This window comes from Setaria italica, chromosome VIII, assembly GCF_000263155.2.
Source record: "Setaria italica strain Yugu1 chromosome VIII, Setaria_italica_v2.0, whole genome shotgun sequence".
NCBI classification, from domain to species: domain Eukaryota; kingdom Viridiplantae; phylum Streptophyta; class Magnoliopsida; order Poales; family Poaceae; genus Setaria; species Setaria italica.
Genome location: NC_028457.1, coordinates 23,687,666 through 23,695,224, shown reverse-complemented (window position 1 = coordinate 23,695,224; position 7,559 = coordinate 23,687,666). Strand labels below are relative to the sequence as shown.

The following is a 7,559-nucleotide window of genomic DNA, read 5'->3' as shown; positions in this document are numbered from 1 at the left end:
TCCAACGGCCAACAAGACAAGAGAGTAGACATCTGAAATTGAATCCTGAAGAGCATTGCTCATGCCTAACAAGTGACATCCATCAGAGCTTTTCATGCTCCATTCTTGGAATTAATGAATTATTTCCGTATGATTGGCAGTTCGGCACATAAGGTGATCAGGACATAGCGCCCACTGCTTGCACTGATGTGTGCTTTTCTTCAGTTGGAGTTTTCTGTAGCAAAACAGACAACAATCCATTACTAGGAGTTTTCTTTGGCAAAACAGACAAACAATCCATTACTCTTCTCCAACTGGCCGTGCCCAACCACTGGCATCACTGAGTACAATATGTTTGTGGCCAAAATTGGAACCAAGCCAATCTGATGAGGCCAACCAGTTAGACTCGTTTGTCAAAGTGGTCTAACCGGTCTGAGTCCTTAGCCGGTCTTGCAATACGAACCGGCCTGACCGGTTGCAAAGATGTCTGGCCGGTTTACCCCTGATTCAAGTAGAATTGAGGAGTTATTGTAGATCACGACTTGTACAATGATTTCGTATTGAGGGCTGATCCAATCGATTGTAGACCTCCCTGTTGGCGAAACCACTTTCGGAATCCCCTTTGGAGGGAGAAGTCCTTTCGACATTAACCATAACAGCTTGTTTGCTCTGTGGAGAAATCTAAATGCAGGGAAGAAGAAGGGCCCTTAGGCATGCGAAGGCTCCTTCAAAGCAAAACAATGGCGGGCCAGCCTTCGGGGCTCCAGGGAGGATCGACGTTCGACTCGTCCTCACCGTGACTTGTAGTCGGAGGGAAAACAGATTGGCTCGGCGAAAGGTGCTTCCAGCTCCGAAGCCCTGTGTACGTCAAAAGACCACGCGGGGTGAGGAGGCCGTACGAGGTCCCAGTTGGAGGAGTCCGTACGAAGGTCGTATTTCCCGTTGTACCCTGGAATATTCTTGGAATCTAGCCGTCAGGTAACATTAAATTGTAATTGTACTTTGCATTTATTACTCTTTACTGTTTTTATAGTTCGCAGTTCGCATTTATTTTGGTCCATTAGAAGACGGTTAGGATAGATACTCACTCGACTGGCTTTGTCAAAGGGGGGGTCCTTATCCCTTCGGAGCGAGACTTTTTGACTGTTGTGACGGAGTCCACTTCGGGGCTGTCCTCCACCAACAGTTTTGGCGCGCACCTCATGGTAGGCTCACGACCACATGGCCCTAGCAAAGAAGAAGGCGTCGACGGGACCTGTAATCGAAGGGGCCATCGTTAGTCACCCAAACGCGGAGGGAATAGAAGAAGATGATGTTGAAATTGAGCACACTGCCGATGGTGATCTGGAAGTAGGCCTGGAGGGCCTAGGGGTTGTAGCAGAAGATATTGCGGCGCTAAGGCGAATTGAAGCCACAGTGGCCAACGCAGCAAGCAGAGCGCAGCAAGCCGCAGTAGCTAACCCGTCAACTTCGCAGGTGCGTACGAGGCAATAAAAGGGAAAAGGTGTAACAACATCTGGCACTGCCGAACCAGAAGAGTTGAGGCAGGCAGGGCAGAGATACAGAACGCTACAGAATCAAATCGATCACAAGAAGAAGCAACTGGCTGAAGCAATGCAATATGAGGTAGAGGAACCATCGCAGCCCTTGTCCGAGGCTTAGCTATGGCAGTCTCTACAAGAGATCCTAGCCAGATTGAATGAGATGCAGTAGCACAATTATCATCCCGAAGAGCAGAACCCACTCCCTCCTCCTCATGCATGAGTGCAGCCAAGGGCGCAGCATAGGTACATGATAGCACCTACCACTCTGTTAGCTCTTGAATTGGAAGAAACTCTGTGGCCTTCAAGGTTTAATGCAATACAAGGTTTTGTCACTAGCGCAACGGCACGAAATCATTGTAATAGGGGTCATTTCGTTGCAATAGGGGTCTATTGCAACGATTTCGTGTCGTGGCGCTAAAAATCATGTCGTCGTGTAAAATGGCGTTGCAATGTGCTATTACAACGACACAGGCAGCCGTCGCAATAAGGATGAGTTATTGCAACGACGTGTGTCATCGCAATAAGCGGATATTACAACGCCCATTGTCGTTGCAATAGTGGCTATTGCAATGGTAGGCGTCGTTGCTATAGTGGCTATTGCAACGACATTGCGTTGTTGCAAACAAGCGTCTACACAACGCAAGAATGTTGTTGCAATACGAGACTTATGCTGTTGCAATATGGTAACAGGTTATCTCAACAAAATACTAGTCGTGGCTATATGGATCAACCATATACCAACAAAATATGGGTCGTTGCTATATGCTCAACGGATATCGCAACGACAAGAAATCGTCGTAATATGCTTACAAGGTATCGCAACGAGGTACGTGTCGTCATTATATGCTTCAACCATATTGCAACGAAATATGTCGTGGTTATATGTGTACAGGGTATTGTAACACAATACAAATCGTGGTTATACGCTTAACGGATATCGCAACAGAAAATATTTCATCATCATATGCTTAATATTTAATGCAACAGAGGATCCAAAACAGAAATTAATGCCACATATATATACCATTAATTAAATCAATACATCATTCACGCACACCATTCATGATAAAATAGAATATTCGACATATGAAAGTAACTCTTGTCCATTCATCCACATAGCTAGTTCATAGTTTAACATACCTAGACTGTGTGAACTCCTGCATAACAGCAGCAGTTTCTCTGACAAGCTGTGTAACAGGTATGGTTTCCTGTAATGGTTGACTTAACAATTACAAAGCACAAATTGTTATTTTCACTTCAATATAGCAGGATACTTATGGGTTTGCATACTAGTCCTACACATCTACTCTTTCTAGCAAATCATTGTCCCCTGTAATCTTGCAGTAAGCTCTCAGCAAAATAATCCACCACAGTCCTGCCAACAAATAAATGGGGCTAAAATAGCAGAATGAAGATGCATGATTACAATAATTTGAAAGCAACATAATTACATGGCAAAATAGAAATCTTATCTCTACATTAGGGAAATACTTTTCAGGAATGACTTGCTTTCCAAAACACAATGAAATATTTCATAAGGCTCACCTGCAAAATAGAATTCTTAATATTTGTACAGAATTTCACCAGCAAAGAATGTCTCATACTGTATGCCAATTCTCGCTCCATCCAAGCAATAGATAACCTATTAAAGAGAACAAAATTAAGTTTCAATATGCTAAAAATAACTGACAACTCAAGGAAAATTAAATCTAGCATACCTAGTCTTTAAAATCTAGCATACCTAGTCTTTACCCATGATGACTCTCATAATAGAAAACAATAATAGCATGATGGTGCTGCATAACATGTGTTTTACGCTAATTCATAAGGGCACCATAGCCATGTACAAGCTGGGATAATGCATAAGGCAGCTAAAAGTCCACAACACTGGTTTGACAGATAGATTGGTTGTGGAGGTAACCAGTATAGATGTTTTGTATCCAGATTTGATTTATAGTACAGGCAGGTAAGAACGACAGTGATTATTACTCAACTAATGTGCTAGGCAAGAGAGAGGATGAGTTATAGTAGGTATTCAGAAGACAACTAGATAGACAGGTGTGAAGATTGTTCGAGTGGCGCTAGCTCAGAAGCTCAGAGAGAAGATCCCATCAGTCGCAGGCATCCGTGTAGTACCATTCCTTCAGAAAAAAATACTGGTCCGGGCACAGCATGACCGGGATGACGTGCCAAGCGAGGTGGCCGAGGTTGAGCACCTTCCACTGGATCTTCCCCGTGCAGCGGTGGAAGGCAAAAATTACAGTACATCCTCAGAATAACTCCACTATTTAATAAAAAATCTTGCTAACACTCCTCAAACTGTTTAGAAGGCTTAAACCGTTTTCCTGATCAGAAAACTCCATATAACATATTCATACGAGAATAGAAGGCTGCTTTATCTTATATAAATTCAAGGACACTCTTCGAACAAATCACTAGTAGAGAATTGGCCTTTAGTCCCGGTTGGTAGGGTGCAAATCTCCCGAAAATCCATCCGGGATAAACCAACTGGGACAAAAGGGGATCTTTTATCCCGGGTCACAGCGCGATTCAAACCCACAACCTCCAGCCTCGTGCGTAGCTTCCTTGCCATCCCACCTACACACCGCATCTGACTATATAGGGGATGCTATCCTTTTGTATTAACTCGTGGGGACCCTTTTATCCCGGTTGGAAACACCAACCGGGATAAAAGACCCCCTTTTATCCCGGTTGGTATTACAAACTGGGATAAAAGGGTTCGAGGGATTTAGTCCTCTTTCAGTCACCTCGTTGGGAACCCTTTTATCCCGGTTTGAAACACCAACCGGGATAAATGACCCCCTTTTATCCCGGTTGGTATTACAAACCGGGATAAAAGGCCTCTCAGGGTCTTTTTTCCCACTAGCCTTTGCAACCGGGATAAAAGGTCCCGGTTGGTGAGCCCCCCACCAGTGACCAAGCTTTAGTCCCAGTTGGTAAACCTTTTGTCCCGGGTCAACTTTAAACCGGGACAAAAGGGGGCGCATCGAAAGCCAATTCTCTACTAGTGAATTCTTTATTGCCTATTTCTTCAAACAGTAAGATCATTACGTTAAACAGTCCTTTTGCTAAAATTTTCAATTGAATCCTCATCTCCGATCAATTCAAGTGCCACTTCAGAAATCCAGCAAAAGCAATGAAAAAGGTAGGCATAGCCAGTAAGGAAGCTCTAAAACTATGTTGAGGAGCAACTGACCTCCATAGCTCTATTAAGATCTTTGGTGGCATCATTCCTCTTTAAGGACCTACACAAACATTGGAAAAGCATGTAAAAACGAGGTCCGACCTAGAATGAACTAGGTGGTTTTTCTTTAAGAAAATAGGCACCCAAAATTGAGTTGAAAGAACTTGAAATGGGGTGGTTGGGGTGCACAAGCACACCTCCCACCCTGATCTTGATTGGAAAAGCATGTGTCGAGATTTAATATTGATGGGTGAAAATGAGCAAAGAAAAAAGTTCCTGCATACCTTTTTTGCAAGCTCCTTTTTCTTCATTTCAGGTGGCTCTCCATTTAAAACAAAACTAACGTAAAAGCTCAGCAGAATCAGCAAAAGTAAGCTAACTGCGAAGAATTGACAAGGACCGCAAGAATGGGCTATTTGGAAAAAGAAATTATTGCCAGTTGCAACTTACAGTCCTTTAATCAGTGGGCCTCACCAACTCGATATAGAAACAATGATTTAAAATTTTTGGAAACTTTATGGCCCATATGAGATTTTCATATTTACATATGTGTTGTCAGTTGTCACTTGACCTACAGATTCAACGACATTTACTTGCCAAATGCTATTTTGGACAGAAAAAACAGACATGATGCACATCACTAACGGTAGCCTGTTTGAACAGAACCACCAAGTAGACATTTGAATATCACTTTCATAAGGATGCTTTTGTGCAAACATATTTAAATGGAAAGATATGCACCAAACGAACAGTCACAAATACCTTATACAATCGATAATACTGCTGTGCTTGCTTCCGGCTTTTCCTCACTAGAAAGCGGAAATCTGGACCCATCCCGCTGAAAAATAATACAAGGTAAGCACATGGGAATGTAACAAAAAATAGTGAGAGTTCACGATCATGGGTGAATGGTCAGTAATACACATATCGTTAGTTTCAACATGTAATTCTCTTCATGTAATCATAGTGCCATTCTAGTTTTCTTACATCATCCCATTAGTGAGAAAAATGTCAAGCAGATGTGACAGCTAAGAAGCTAATAACATTGAAACCTAGATCAGCCATGTCGACATATTATGATATGTGACCTCATACATTATTAAGTTCAAATATGTGAGGTAAATGTATAGAGTACGACTTTCATCAGCATCCATAAAAGTAAGATTTGAAAGCAAAGCAACCAAGAGGTCCAAATAGCATAGGGAAGTACCTGTAAACAACTCCAATATTTGGAGTCAACGCTTGAATCTTTTGCACCTACAGGTTTGCATTTGGCATTTTATTAGTGCTTGTGCCAGAAGCATTATGCTGTTTGACTGAGATTTAATCAAGAGAAAAGGTAGTGAAATGATTAGGGCCTGCAAGAATAATATCCAAAAACCATAAAGGGCCGTTGAGGTCGGCGCCGTTGGCCTCGAGCTCCATGGCCAGCCCGCCATCCAGCACGAGACGCTCGCTGCCGGCCTCCACCCACTGCCGCACCGCCTCCTCCACGCCACCGTCAGCCGTCCCCACCATTTCTCACCTCGCCCTGGCCGCTGTTTCTACTCCTGGTGGAGCCCTCGTAGATCCGGCCAGGTAGATGCCGGATCTGACAGCGGCGGCGTCGGGCCTGCGGTGGCGGGGGGCGGAGGGAGGGGAGGGGGCGCCGGCCGGAGATGGAGGGAGGGGAGGCGGCCGCTGGAGGTGGCGAGTGAGGAGAGGGGCTGCGGCTTGAGGTAGCGAGCGAGAAGGGGGCTACGGCTGGAGGAGGTAGTGAGCGAGGAGGGGGCTGCGGAGAGGAGGAGGGGGGTTGCGGCTGGAGGTGGAGGTGGAGGTGGGTGCGTGAGGAGGAGGGGGCTGCGGTTGAGGTGGAGGCCAGCACGGAGTGGCTGCGCGAGGTGCCTGGCGCCCGCGGGAGCGAGCAGGGGCCGGTAGCGGCAAGCCGGAGGAGGGAGAGAGGGGGCTTGGGGCCGGCGGCCATGGGGGGCTGGAGGCTGTGGAGTTAAGGTTGCGAGTTGGTTTTATACTATGGAGCTACGATCAGAGCCATTGGATCGGGAATGAACGGCCAGAGATAATTAGGCTATTTGGGCTGAAACGGGCCTCGTTTCCTTCATATTTTTCTTTTTCTTTTTCATTTTATTGCACTATTGTGAAGTAACACATAAAAATAATTATCTTATATACACCAATATATATTTTAAATATAATAGACTATATATAGGTTGTCTTGTAGAAGTTTTGACAAATTTCTAACTCATTTACTATTTTCAATGGTTTCAAGGAATTTCTGCAACTTTATTAGAAGTAATTACAATTTGAACTTCATGTATCTCAAATAATATCCAAAAGATACATCAAAAATATATTTTTAAGTGTCTCTGTTCTATTATAGCTCATATCTTGAAAATAGATGAAAATTTTAAATATTTGTTAGGGATAATTCAAACTTCTACTTGCAATCTTATTATAAAATAATGGTAATAATACCTAAAACTTCTCCGAAAATTCTACAAGTTGACATGACAACATATTTTGGGTGTATAAGCTTGTAATAAAAGTTTTACAAGATTTTATTAAACTTATACTATACATTGCTCCAAATGGATACATCTCTCACATAGTTTTTACTAACTCAAGTCAAACTTAGAGATTTAAGCAGCACTTTACATATTCGAACTCATATGCACCTCAAACTTGGACACAACCTTACCTTTACCTCGTTGTTGACATTTGTGGATTTACATTGCCACTTGTTGTGCAAAAAAATTATTTTTCTATTTTTTAACTAACCAATTAATACACCTTCGTGAAGTAACTTGCAAAATAATTATTTTATATACCCCTAA

The 7,559-nt window shown here is 43.3% G+C and overlaps 1 long non-coding RNA gene across 1 annotated transcript; it reads right to left on the bottom strand.

The window, feature by feature from the left end:
• Positions 1-2,586: 2,586 nt before the first annotated feature.
• LOC111258269 lies at positions 2,587-6,683 on the bottom strand. Its single transcript, XR_002678929.1, has 2 exons — positions 5,491-6,683; positions 2,587-2,731 (listed from the first exon to the last, which is right to left on the bottom strand). It is a non-coding gene; the product is annotated as an uncharacterized LOC111258269 (long non-coding RNA).
• Positions 6,684-7,559: the final 876 nt, after the last annotated feature.